Source organism: Palaemon carinicauda, chromosome 39, assembly GCF_036898095.1.
Source record: "Palaemon carinicauda isolate YSFRI2023 chromosome 39, ASM3689809v2, whole genome shotgun sequence".
NCBI lineage: Eukaryota > Metazoa > Arthropoda > Malacostraca > Decapoda > Palaemonidae > Palaemon > Palaemon carinicauda.
Window position 1 is genome coordinate 39,808,785 of NC_090763.1, and position 14,435 is coordinate 39,823,219.

The 14,435-nt window shown below is 46.0% G+C and overlaps 1 protein-coding gene across 2 annotated transcripts in view; it reads right to left on the reverse strand.

The window, feature by feature from the left end:
* LOC137631137 (tRNA endonuclease ANKZF1-like) overlaps window positions 1–14,092 on the reverse strand; it is a 406,209-nt gene extending 392,117 nt beyond the window's left edge. Inside the window, exon 1 of one of the 2 annotated variants that reach the window (XM_068362804.1) lies at window positions 13,939–14,092. The gene's annotated coding sequence lies outside the window, so the exon portion shown is untranslated. The remainder of the gene's footprint in view (window positions 1–13,938) is intronic. The other variant, XM_068362805.1, reaches the window with a different exon arrangement.
* Window positions 14,093–14,435: the final 343 nt, after the last annotated feature.

A 14,435-nucleotide genomic window follows, 5' to 3' on the forward strand; every position in this document is an offset into this window, starting at 1 on the left:
CGTAAACGTCGATGTTGTCCCACCTCTGCTGAAAAGCATCTTGCCAGAGAGCCTTGGGGTCCGGGACTGGAGAGCAGTACAGGGGCAGCTTGAAATTCAAGGCTGTCGCGAACAGATCGACTGTCGGGGAACCCCACAAAGTCAGGACTTTGTTGGCTATCTGAGGATCCAAAGACCACTCGGTACTCACTATCTGCGTCGCTCTGCTCAGACTGTCGGCGAGCACATTCCTCTTGCCAGGAATGAAGCGAGCCGAAAGTGTTATCGAGTGGATTTCGGACCATCTCAGAATCTCTACTGCAAGATGGGATAGCTGTTGAGGAAAGGTACAGTACCTCCCTGCTTGTTGATGTAAGCCACTACTGTGGTGTTGTCGCTCATCACCACTATGGAGTGGCCCGCCAGGGTCCGTTGGAACTGTTGAAGGGCCAAGATTGATTGATTGATTGATTGAAAGTTTTCTGGCATCCTGACATCTAAGGTCATTGATGCCCATAGCATTTATTATATATGAAAAATAAAAGAGAATTCAATTAAAACCATAAAAGTTAAGAAGTCATTACAATAGTTAAATAGCTTTCAGAAGACCTGCTTCTGAAATAAATCTAAAAATTCCACTCGCATAGTAGGACACATCATGTCCAAGAATCTTGGCAAGGATGAACCTGCCATCCTCACCTCGAGCCTCAAACAGATATCTAATTCTTAAGTTAGTAAAATTAGGGCATTCGGTCAACAAATGCCTCACTGTTAAAGGTACTAAACAGTCCTCGCAATACGGTTGGTGTTGGCCCTTCAGCAGAAACTCGTGTGTCAACCGTGTGTGACCAATTTGGAGGCGACAAAGAGTCGTCTCCCATTTTCGGGGTATCATGTTATACCTCCAAAGTGATATGATATTTTTTACTTCCCTCATTTTATTGCCATCTTGACTATCCCAGTGATGTTGCCATTTATTACAAACCAATTTCTTGATGTAAGGTAGGATATCATTACAGGGAATGGGATGCTTCCTTAGTAGCAACTCGGATGCCGCATTCTTTGCCAGTAAATCGGCCTTCTCATTCCCAGACACACCTACATGTGCTGGAACCCAACAAAATGGAACTGTTATACCTCTCCGTCCAATAATAAAAACCCATTCTAAAATCTTTAAAACTAGACGGTTACTAGAATTAAAAACTTGTAAAGCTTGAAGAACACTCCTTGCATCACTAAAAATGGTAAAATTACCCTCCTTTTCCAAAGCTATTTTCTCAATAGCGGTTAGTATGCCATACAGTTCGGCAGTAAATATGGAAGCTGTTAGAGGAAGTGCACCTCTACAATTAAAATCATTACTATGTACTCCAAATCCAATGCCAGCATCAGATTTGGAGCCATCAGTATATATAAAAGTCGATCCCCTATGTTCTTCGACATGTTCCATGAAAAGAGACCTGGATTCTAAGTCAGTCATATTCTTCTTAACTCCAATAAAGTATTTACAAAAAGATATGTCAGGTAATTTCCATGGAGGCATTGATGATACCTTGAATGGAAGCACATTAATTCTAATTAAATCCAGATTGTTTAATAATTGTTTCACCCGAAACCCAAAAGGTTGAGGAGATTTTGGGTGCAGCTCAAAGTAGGTTGAGTGTCTTACAAGGCTTGCAGTCTGAAAGGCAGAAGAATTAGGGAGTCTTTGCAATCTAAACCAATACCAAATAATAGAGGACATTCGGTAAAGGTCTAGAGGCAACTCCCCAGCATCAACAAGGAGACTTGTGATAGGCGAAGTTCTAAAGGCTCCTGTGGACAATCTAATGCTAGCATGATGTATTGAATCTAATATTTTTAACCGGCTTGGGGTTGCTGACGAGTATATTTTGCATCCATAACTAATTTTGGAAAATATCAAGGCCTTGTATAATTTTAAAATTGTATTGCGGTCTGCCCCCCATGATGTATGGGACAATACTTTTAAAAGATTCATAGCTTCATCAAATTTAGCTTTTAATGCTTTTAAGTGAGAAACCCATGTAAGCCTACAATCAAATATCAACCCTAAAAATTTAGCTTCACTTGCACATGGGATCCGTTGACCTTTGATGTATATATCCGGGTCTGGATGTACTCCCCGTATACGACAGAAATGGACAACTGTAGTTTTACTTGTCGAGAACTTAAATCCATTCATATCATCCCAATGGATAATTTTATCAATAGAGAGTTGGATTTTTCTCTCAACCATTGCCATTCTGGCCCCAGCAAATGATATGGAGAGATCATCCACAAATAATGTTGCGAGAACATCCCGGGGAATGACTGAGGATATCCCATTAATTGCTAGTGCAAAAAAGGTTACACTCAGCACACTCCCCTGAGGAACGCCTTCCTCCTGGCATTTACTCTGTGATAGAGCTTCCCCAACTCTCACTTGGAAAACTCTATGTAAAAGAAATGACTGGATGAATAGTGGTAGCTCTCCTCTCAATCCGCACTCATGGATTCTTTGAAGTATACCGTATCTCCATGTGGTATCATATGCCTTTTCAAGATCAAAAAAGACTGTCACATGGTGCTGTTTGGAAGCAAAGGCTTCACAAATGGAGGACTCGAGTCGTATCAGCACATCAGTCGTTGAGTGCATTTTCCTGAATCCACATTGAATGGGTGATAAAATATTCTTCTTTTCAAGGTACCAAATCAGTCTTGCATTGACCATCTTCTCCATGATTTTACATAAACAAGATGTCAATACAATAGGTCGGTAGTTTGCTGCTAAAAACTTGTCCTTACCGGGTTTTAAAAAGGCTAAAATAATGGCTAGATCCCAAACACTTGGATAACTATGATCATGACATATTCTATTAAAAATGCTTAAAATAAATAACTTTGTATTAAAAGATACATGTTTAATCATTGCATATGGAATTCCATCGGGTCCAGGGGCTGTATCATTACACGTAGAAAGAGCAGAATCAAATTCTCTTTCAGTAAAAGGAGAATTGTATGACTCTTGCTTTCTTGTTGTGAAGTTTAAAACTTTCTTTTCTTCAATGCTCCTATACTGGTGACCAGGAGCTGCTTCACACTTGCACGATACATTTGAAAAATGGTCAGCCAGGGCATTGCTAACTTCGGTTGCTTCAGTCATATACTGGCCATTTATCTTTAACACTGGTGGTGGGTTTGGGGTGAATTTGCCTGCTATCTTTTTTACTTTCTTCCACACAGATGATGTTGGTGTTCTACTGTTAATGGAGGAAACAAATGACATTCAAGACTGGCGCCTAGCTTCTTTCATGGCACGGCGGAACTGTGCTCTACATTTCTTGTATATGACTAAATTCTCCTCAGTACGGCGCATGCGCAATCGAGTTAAAGACTTTCTTGTGGCTCTGTGCAGGGCAGTTAGTTCTGATGACCACCAGGGGACTGGTCGTCGTCTGAATATCCCTGTTGTTTTGGGAATGGAATTCACTCCTGCTGTGTGAAGAGTTCCATTAAGTAAGTCTATGGCATCATCAACACTTTCAAACTGTTCTGCATTTCCTTCAATTTCACTTAACTCCCGAAATCTATTCCAGTCCGCCTTATCAAGATTCCATCGAGGCGATCTTTGTAAAGGTGGACCATTGTTGGTGTTTATAATGATTGGTGCATGATCACTAGTATGCCAATCATCTAATGTTCTCCAATTAAAATCGAGAAGACAGATAGAGCTTGCAACTGATAGGTCAATGCAGGACAAGGTACCTGTCTGTACATGAAAATGTGTGGGGTCTCCTGTATTAAGGAGGCCGACATCTTCATTCTCCAAAATTGATGATATAATATTACCTTTTGCGTTTGCCAAAACATCACCCCATAAAGGATGTCTACTATCAAGATCTCCTAGTAAGAGAAAAGGTTGTGGGAGTTGTTTAATCACCTCTACTATATTATCATACGAGATGTTATCATTTGGAGGCAAGTAAAGAGAACAGATTGTGTATTTTCTCCCTATATCAATCTGTACAACCACTGCCTGCAGAGGGGTACAGATGGACAAAGATATATGGGGAACATCTCGACGAACGTATATAAGACTTCCCCCATGGCTCCCTGCTCGTTGATCATATGGTGTTCTATAGCTAACATACTCTCGAGGACAAGGAGTATTAGCATCGAGCTTGCTTTTTTGTAGACATACAGTTATAGGGGAGTGCTCACGTATGAGGAGCTTCAGTTCTTCATATTTCGCCCTTAAACCCTGGCAATTCCATTGCAGAATGGAGGAAAAAAACTATGATTTATTTTTTGGAAGACACCTTAGGTGAAGTCTTCCCAATAGCAATATTTGATCTAACAATATTTCCCGCTGGTATCTCTAGAGAGGATCTTGATATAGTGGGTTTTGTGTTCTTTTTCTTTGTGTCCTTTTGATCTAATTGTTGAGGAGGATGGTGGACCTCAACTTGAATTTCTGATTGGTTCAATTTGCCTTCTAGTTGATCAGAAACATCAGCAGACAAGATATCATATTTATTTGAAGTCGTGACTTTAATGTTTCTTATGGTAAGAGGCGAGAGAGATGGTCTCTCTCTTTTTCGATTAAAAGGTTGTGATCTGTCAGGTTTTTGCACCTTCCCCACTACAGGTTCACCAGGTAAATTAGTTTCAAGTGGAGCCTCCATCAGATCAGGCAAGGACACGGCCTGAGAGAGGTTTGTACTATTGTTTAGAATCTGAGTAGTTGGCTTTTGAATAACTTTCAGATCTTTAAGTATCTGTTTTGTTTTTTTCTACAATTTCTGGATATAAATTTTCAATGGGACTTTCAACCTCTTTAACTACTTACATTTGTTTCTTCATATTATAAGTAGAGATATAATTTCCGTCAGTGTGGTTTAGCAAGTTTTTCTTCAGAACCATTGAAAAAGGTTGCCCTGGTCTTATCTGCTTTTCAAGAGCTCTTTTACGAGCCTCTTTAAAAGTAACCCTTTCCATGGTCCTAATGGCCTGAATTTCTTTTTCAAAAATAAACTTAATGCAACTTTTAGATGTAGCTGGGTGTGCTTCCCCACAATGTATGCAATTAGGGTTTTCTCTGCATACTCCATGGCTACTTTTTCCACAGTTGGCACAAACAGCTGGCATATTATTTACTTTTTCTTTGCATTTCTGGCTTAAATGGAAATACATTTGGCAATGATAACATCGCAATGGTGAAGGGATATAAGGTTTCACCTTCAACGATAGCCAACCAGCCTTAATCACATTTGGTAATCTACATTGATCAAATGTTATAATCAAAGTAGCAAGAGGAATACGTTGTTCTCCAACTCTCTTTCTCATTCTGACTACTTTAACTACTCCTTGACTTTTCAGTTCATCCTCAATTTCTTTTTCCTCTATATCTAGCAATTCTGGAGCATATATCACACCTCTACTCTGGTTGAAAGTAGGGTGCGAAATGCATTTTACACATTGACCATCCAATGTTGTCAGTGTTTTTAGCCTTTCACCTTGTAATGGGGATAGTGTCTCTATCAAGAGACTTCCATTTCCTTGGGGTAAAATTTTTGGCTGCCCTCCACATAAATTGACTATTTCTGTGTTAGCTTTGAAAACATTTAAACGCTCATTTCTTCCGTTTTCAAATTCTAAGATAAAAATATTTTTCATAATTCACTACTTCATAGTGACCAAGTAATACTTCTATTTTTCTATATCTTTGGGTACTATCATCATTTCTCACACTCTCTCTCTTCTTCTCTAGTGTTTTCTTATCATTACATGTATATCCATAACGAATCTAAGGTTCCAACGTTACTATGTTAGAACCCGAGTTGGAGCTGTCTGTGCCGAGGTCCATGTTTGTATTTTCCAGGTCGTCAACAGAGGGGTGGGTTTTTTTGTTATGAGCAAGCTGGGTTATCTACCTCTTATCGGAGGATGTCAGTCCTCCTATCCCATGTGGCCCAACACGAGAAGAGGCTTCAGCGGGGACCAGTCCTCTATTAGAGAAGGGCTGCCTCTCTTTAGGTGGGTGTACACTGGTCAGTGGGGGTAGTTAGCCCCTCCCACCATCGACTCCAATGCCTGGCGTCACCCATTACCCGCAAATATGGGTGACTTAAAACCGGATCACTGGAGCCCGACTCTTAACAGACTTGGTCTGCACCCAATGGGGTCTGCCAGAGGGTGATGGCATCTAAATTGACACAGGTTGAGATGGAATGCCGTCCATCCCACACTGTGCCAAATCCAAAGCAGCATCCAAAGTATAATCGAACATGCCAAAGTCGTCAACAATATCGAGCCCAAAAGGAAGAGATGGGAGATAAAAGAAATAACCAAAAGTAAAAGAGAAAGTGCTGACTGATTTAGTTGGATCAACAGCTGAGCACCGAGGTCCAGTGGGAAGTAGTTCCCACTGTTCATTAGATCCCAGCTGCTGATCCCTAAGGCCCCCATCCTCATCAAGGCTTCAGCATCTGGGGGGTGAAGGGCCAGGAAAACGGCTTTCATTTCTAGCAGGTTGATGTGGAGGTACTTTTCTGATTCTGACCAGAGGCCTGAGATACTTTGGTTCAGAATTTGGGCCCCCCCCCCACCCTTCTTTTGACGCGTCCGAAAACAGAGTCAAATCCGGGGGGAGGACAAGAAGATCCACTCCCTTCCGAAGGTTCACGTCGTTCAGCCACCACCGATGGTCCGTCAGTTCCGTGGATCCTATAGGAACCAGAAACTCCGGAGAATCGGAGCCTTGATTCCACCGGGACTTTAACCGCCATTGCAGGGATCTTATCCCGAGGCGGCCGTTCGGGACTAGACGTGCCAAGGAGGAAAGGTGGCCTAGTAGACGTAACCATGATTGGGCTGGAAGCTCTTCCCGCCTGAGGAAAGGTTCTGCGACCCTCCTCAGCCTTGCTATCCTGTCGTCTGATGGAAAGGCTTTGTGGAGATCGGTGTCTAATATCATGCCTAGATATACCAGTCGTTGCGTCAGAAGCAGAGAGGACTTCTCGAGATTTACCATGATCCCCAGATCTTGGCAAACCTCCAGAAGCCTGTCCCGGTGTCGAAGAAGGGTCGACTCCGAGTCTGCCAGGATCAGCCAGTCGTCTAGATAACGGAGGAGACGTATGCCGTTCCTGTGCCCCCAAGACGAAATCAGTGTGAACACTCTGGTGAACACCTGAGGTGCTGTGGAGAGACCGAAACACAGCACGTTGAACTGGTAGATCTTGCTGTCTAGGCACAATCTCAAGTACTTCCTGGAAGACGGATGGATTGGGATCTGGAAGTACGCGTCCTTCAGATCCAGTGTGCACATGAAGTCTTGCGGTCTCACTGCAAGTCTGACCATGTCCGCTGTCTCCATGCTGAACGAAGTTTGTTTGACAAACTTGTTCAGGGCTGAGAGATCAATGACCGGTCTCCAGCCTCCAGACGCCTTCTTTACAAGAAAGAGTCGACTGAAGAAGCCTGGGGAGCCGTCGTCGACCTCCTGGAGAGCATCCTTCTTGAGCATGATCTCAACTTCTGCCCGAAGGGCTAAACCCTTTGCCGATCCCATGGCATAGGAGTTCAGCGACACTGGATTCGCTGTCAGGGGAGGTGGAGATGTCGTGAATGGGATGCGATAACCTTGGCCGATCACAGAGACCGTCCAAGAATCGGCCCCAAGTTGCTACCACCTGTGCACGCAACTTTTTAGGCATCCCCCCACAGGTGGATACACGGGGGGATTGCGGATCCTAGCGCTTGCAGCCTCGGCCGCTGCCCCTAGGATTCTTTCCTCCCCTAGAAGACTTGCCGCGCCTTCTGTCCTTAGTTTGAAAGGGCTGCGGCTTAGACACCCCTGTCTTAGCTGCCGGAGCCTGCTTCGGTGTCTTGCGAGGCTGCTGTTGCTGTTGAGGCGCTGGAGGCTTGTAGGGCCCGAGATGTAAAGGCCCTCTGGAGGAGAGAATCCTGATTCGATCTCCTCCACCTCTCAGCTGTTCGTTCTATCTCCTTGGGCTCAAGCAGATCTCTCCCAGTGATGGAGGAGTGCCTGAGCCTGCAGACATCCACGGCGGGGACCTTCGGATGGAACCTCTCGGTCACTGCGTCGCGACGCTTGAGGATCGTGTTAGCCCACAGGTTAGTAACCTGTTGAGCGAGGAACTCGATCGAACGCGTGCCCGAGAGGAGGAAGGTCTCCAAGGCCATCCTATTGCTCTCCTTGGACAGATCCTCAGAGCGCAATAGGATGTCCGGAGATCCCAGCTAAACGTCCAGCCACGAAGTGGCCTGCATGGCACTCTTCGCGACCTTCTCTAGGTTCAGGATCTCCACGCCGAGAACGTCACCTGCCGAGCGGAGAGCTTCTCGAGAGGAGTTCCCCTGGTCAGCTCTTCCACAGGATGGTGAAGTGGAAGAGCCATACTGGACTCCCCCATGATCTCAAAGTACCTCCTCTGATGTACTCGAAGAGGCGGGAGGAGTTTGTACCGGGCAGAAGAACGACCAGAGGAGGCGAGCTCGGAGAGCTGGGCTTCGACCCTGTCCCTGGCCCCTTTCACCCCTTTGGACCAAGGCAAAGCTGCGCTGGACTTAGGGGGTTTCTGGGTGCCGTAGACTTGGTCTAGCACTGTGTCCTTGCCCTCACGAGGGGCAGTCTCCGGGTCCCTAAACTTGTTGAGTTGTCTCATCAAGCCTAGGACCTGCCAGAAAGCGTGTTCTGACTCAAACTGGTCTCCTCCTTGCGGACTGGCAGCTAAGTCTCCGGTCCCCAAAGGCTCATCTTGGGGAGACACGTGGACGTCCTCCCGGGGTCTGGTTGGCTCTGGACGGATCCTGGATGACGATTTAGGAATCGTCTTGGAGTCCTTGGGTTCCCTCCTAGGAGGAATACAGGACTCCAGCAAAGAGGTCCGGAAGGGAGCTTCCTCACGAGAAGTTCTTCTCCTAAGAGGAGGGGTTCCTCCCATTGGTGCCGTGGGGGACACCCCTGCCTCGCTGGACTCTCCTGAGGACGGAAAAACCTCGTCCACGGGAGAAGGAGAAACCGATCGTGAAGGAGAAGGAGCCTTCCTGACAGACCTCTTGGGAGCCAACTTCTCCCGAGGAGAAGTCACCACGAAGACTACTCTTCTCCTTCTCTTCAGCGGGGATGAGTCTGCCGTTGGTTTAAGTCCCAAATCAACGAGGGCAGGCTTCACAGCCTGAACTACTGTGTTCATTATGTGACAGAACCAAGGCTGACGGGTAACTGACGCCGTGTCAGTTATCCCTGCTGGAGGGAAGGGGATCTCATGACCCTTCGGTTGCATGGACCTCTTCGTAGATCCTTCCTGGTCCTGATCCTGGTAGGTAATCCTACGCTTGCACGGTGGCGATCCAGAGGCCGATCTGGAAGTCCGCGTCCCTATCAGTTGGCCACGCTGATGATCCCTGCGAGAATGGGGATCGCGGCGGCGCTCGCACGAAATAGCATTCGAGGGATCGCGCGCGGGCAATTTCCGAAGCACGGGTGCATTGCCCCATGGAGAAGAATGCGCGTGGGCGCGTTCGCGCGCGGGCGAGAGGGCGCGTGGGCACGCTGGCGAGTGGGCGCGCGGGTGCGCAGGCGAAGGGACGCGTTGGTGCGCACGTGAAGGTGCGCGTGGGCGCGTAGGTGAAGGGGTGCGCTGAAAACTAGGAGAACGACGATGTTCGGGCGAGTAAAGTCCCGAGCGACTTGGCGAGCGTTTGCCAGGCGGAGAGCGCTGGCGCGTTGGCGAGCGATGTCGCGTGTACTCCGGAGAACGACGGCGCGTACCACGGACAGGCGAACGACTGCGCACAGGCGATTTATCGCGCGGGCGAGTCGGAGACCTGAGGCGATCAGTCTTAAGAGGGCGTTGGCGCTCAGGAGAGCGTTTGTGCACAGGCGAGTGATCGCGTGGGCGCGCAGGAGATCGTTGGCGCGTAGTAAGGTTACTACGCACATCTGAAGAGATGGAGGGAGACGAACGCGCAGGCGAACGCTCGCGAACAGGAGCTCTACATGAGCGCTCTGGAGAGCGCGTGCGCTGTTGCGCAGGAGCAGAAGAGCGCGCAGGGGCGCGAGGGCGAGGCGACGGGATGGAACCCTTGCCTAAGTCCAGATCTGGCGATCGTGGACGCGGTGGTGATCGTTGGCGCGTTGGGTGCGCATCAGGAACAGGCTGTGTAGTAGCGCGGGTGCGCACAGGAGAACGAGGGCGCTCAGGAGAACGTAGGTGCGCCTTGCACACATCAGGAACATAGGGCGCTGCTGTTTCACAGGAGACCTGCGAGAAGGAGAGCGCTGGCGAGTTAAGTCCGAAGACTGTAACTCTGGAGAGCGCTTGTGCGCTACTGCATGCGAACGTGCAGGTGGGCGCGCAGGGGAACCCTGACGTGCAAGGGACTTACCCACACCGTGAGTAGAGTCCCTTTTCCCCGAAGGGATCGGTGCCTGTCGGATGACAGGGTGAGAAGGCGCCCAAAGAGCATCTGCAGCCAGTAACGGAGAAGGCAGGTCGGAAGGTCTGGCAGGCGTAGGAGATCGCGAACGATTTGCGGAGAGGTCAAGGGACGCTAGTGCGACGGTCTGCTTCTGACGGGGGTGCTCCTTCTCAGGGGAAGGAGCAGGAGAGGACGAACCAAAGAGGCACCTCCTAACTCCCTTATAGGGAGAAGGAAGTCCTCTGCTGCGGAGAGGCCGACGGGCCTTACGGCGAATACGACCTCGAGGAAGGGCGTCCAAGTCATCAGTCCTCCGAAGAGGAGTCTCTGTCAGCGCGCTCCCCGAGGGGGAGACCCGCCCGCAGGAGAGACCGTGGGACTCCCCTCCCCCCTCGAAGGATGTTCGGAGGGGGGAGGAGAGCCTTCAGCAACGTCCGCAACAGGCGCAGCATCAAGGGTTTGACCAGACCCGTCGGAAGGCTCTGCCAAGACAGTGTCGACAATATCCGAAGGGAGTACCTCCGGTATTACCGGCGACTGTTTGACCGCAGCCCCCAACTGGATCAGGTCAAACAGGGCTTCCTTGGAGGGCGAGCCCTTAAGCCCCAAGGAAGCCCAAAGCTGGAACAAATCATCATTAGAGACAGTTTGGTCATATTCATTAAAATCCAAAATATCCTCCCCCGGAGGAGAAGAGGGAGCTGCCACGCTAAGGGAGGCAACGCCCTCTCCCGCACCCCGAGGTCGGGAAACACCACTAGGGCCTGCGCTACCACTCGGCAGTCTCTCACGAGAGACCGATCGAGTGGGAGCTTCGGGGGAGGTTCGGGCGGCGGAAGAGGAGTCCTTAAAGCCTTCCTTCTTCAAGGTTGCCCCTGAAGGAGAACGGTCTCTCTTGGACTTCTTCTTACGCCGACGACCGAACTTCTTCCACTGGGAGGCAGACCACTCCCTACACTCACTACAAGTATTCTCCCTTTCACACCATTGACCTCGGCACTGCGGGCAAAGGGTGTGAGGATCGGTGTCCTCCGCTGACATGAAGGTCCCACAAGGGCGGCCAGCGAGTCCAGGGCACTTGCGCATAGCGATGATAACGGTCGAGGCCAACTTCCAAACACACAGAACTAGAAAAATCAAAAAAACAAATTAAGGCTGTCATTAACGAGGACGAAAACAGAACGTCTGTACTTCGTCCGAGCCAAAAGTGAAGTGAGACAACTCACCAGTGTGTGGGGGGGGGAGGGGTAGCAAGCTACCCCTTCCCTACCCCCTGCTAACTAGCGGGGGGGTAGTTAACCCTCGTTAAAAATCTAATGGCTCGTCATTTCAGCTACGCCGAAAGTAATACCCTATGTAAATAGCGTGGTTTGTATTTCGGTTACGGAACAACTAGAGTTTAAGTCATAAGTTCCCAGATGTTTTACAAAAGCAATTTTTTCCATCCCTCCTCTTTAGCTCCATCATGACTGCCGTTGCAAGAGAATGTTTCCTCAAAGGGGCATTTAATCTATTTTGGCAAATTATTGTAATTTCATCTATTTTGATTTTGTAACATATTTAGCCCATAATATTGTACTCTGTTCCCTACACAGTTGTTTTTATTATTTAAAAGTAAAAAAAAAAGAAAAAAAAAAAGAAAAAAAAAAGTCACCAAAAAAATCCCAAATGGTTGGCATTTGTAGCACATCTCTGTACCCCTTGCTAGTGCCATATAAACCTGCCAATAATGTTTAATTGTGAGCAAAATGGGCCATGGTTGCACAAGACCAATTGAGCAAATGATAAAAATTATACGTATCATATATTATCATGTAAAAGACGACCCCATGTAAATTTCCTTTAAAAAAGTGTTCTTAATATGAAACTACTTTCATACCATTGTCCAACAGGTTACCTTGTGTTTATATCCTTATTAGTGCAAACCAATAATTTTTCGTGTTTTCCCCACCCTAAAAGCCGTTTCCAATTCTTATTACAAGTTATATCCATTTTCTTTGAGGGGAAAATGTTGTATATCTTTGTCTGAAATACGATATTATGAAGTTTGTTTTACGACTTGCGAAATATTACGGGTAGAATGTAGTCTGTTGGGACAGGCGATATCTTTCTTATTACTAGCCAAATCGTTATTCCTTATGGGGAAGATGTTCTTTACTATGATTCGATATAATTTTAAAGATATAATTGAGAGTGCTGCCCTTAGCTTTTTTTTGTGTAGGAGAGACTTACGAAAGGGGTCCCCCCGGCTAGGGGTTGTGACCTGGGAACTACTAAGTTAGGTTAGGTGGGTTTGTGGTGTTTGTATGATAGCGACAGTGTTTGGGGGATTGCAGGTTAGGTCATTAAAAAGCATTTTTTACTCGATTTTATGGCAGCTCCAGGCCTGTCTCAACAAACTAAAAAGGCTCCACCTGTCCTAGTATGTAGTTTGTTGGGACAAGCATTTACAAAACTAGTAAATACTATTCCATTCTGTGAAAAAGAGCCAATTTTGGAAATTTTTTACTGGATTTTCTGGCGGTTCCAGGCCTGTCCCAACAAACTACAAAGTCTCCAATATTACAATTTGATGTCACATTGTCAGAAGTGAAACCAGTTGGGAAGCAGAGGGTTAACATAATTTTTAGGGGTTTAGTGGAAGTTCCAGGGTGGGCATATCCCCACCGTTAAGTAAGTAGGTAAGGATACAGCTCCTATGTTAGGCTAGGTGGGGAACCTTAGGTTAGGTGGTGTTCTTGTGTTTATTTATCTTTTAAAATGTGGTTTTTCAGTCATAACTTTTGAAATTTTACACCCAGACCGTCCCAATCAATTACAAAAATTTCAAATATATCTTCCCTATATTTGGTTAGAAAATACAGGGTAATTTTTCAGAAGTGAGCCACATCACCTTTTTCAAATAAAGTATCATTTGGTATTATACCTAGTTTTCAATGTTGTTGCCACAAGGTGGCACGATTGGATAGGATCAATGAATTTGGACAGATAGACTGGCAATGGGGCTTGGAGACCATTCAGTGTGTGTGTTCTACAGGATAAAAGAAACCACAGATGCAGTATGAAGAAAAAGTTGAAGAGGTTGGACAGCACGAGGGAAGAACAAAAGAGGTCAAATGTGCTTAGTGAGTAAAGCCATAGATGGTTGCAAAGACTTTCAAGTGATGTCTATAGTGAACTCTGAGGTGCACAGATGGCACCGTGACCATCCTATAGGGTAAGGTGAATTGAGTAGGATACGCAAAGGTCAGGGGACAGTAAAGCTAACCTTAGTTGATTGGCCAAGAACCCATGGAAACAGCTCAAGGCCAAGATGAGTCCAACAGTTGGCTAGGGGGCCATTAGGTTAGGTTAGGGTTGGAAAGATTATAATACAAGTAAACAACCCTTAAATTGGAACCATTCCACAATCTGTCATTGATATCTAGAGCACAGATGTTCGTTTGATATCAAATCCTATTTATAGGCCATTTAACAATGAACTAACTTTCTTAACTTATTTACTCATACCTGTTCCAATAGCCTTCGCCAACAATTTTTCCACGAAATAAAATTAAATTACACTAGTTGCTATAGACTTGGTGAATTAAAACATTGCGTACCACACGACAACACAGGAGTTCGTCTAATTAAGTCTTATCTCTTTTCGGTAACTATAGATAATAGACAACTGAGAGACTCTGAGAGTCTGAGTGAATGACAGCCGTAACTTGGCCAACAACACAGCATGTCCATTTCATCACCTTTTGATGACATTCGCTGTTACAAGTGGATTTCATCATTTGGTATAATTGGGGCAATTCTTGAAACACACACACAGATGTTTATATATATATGTATATATATATATATATATATATATATATATATATATATATATATATATATATATATATATATATTATAGGTGAGCGTAATTTTTTCTATAAGAAAAAGTAGTTGTTTTCCTAGGTTACATTGCCCTGTAATACACTACAATAAAACCTATATATATATATATATATATA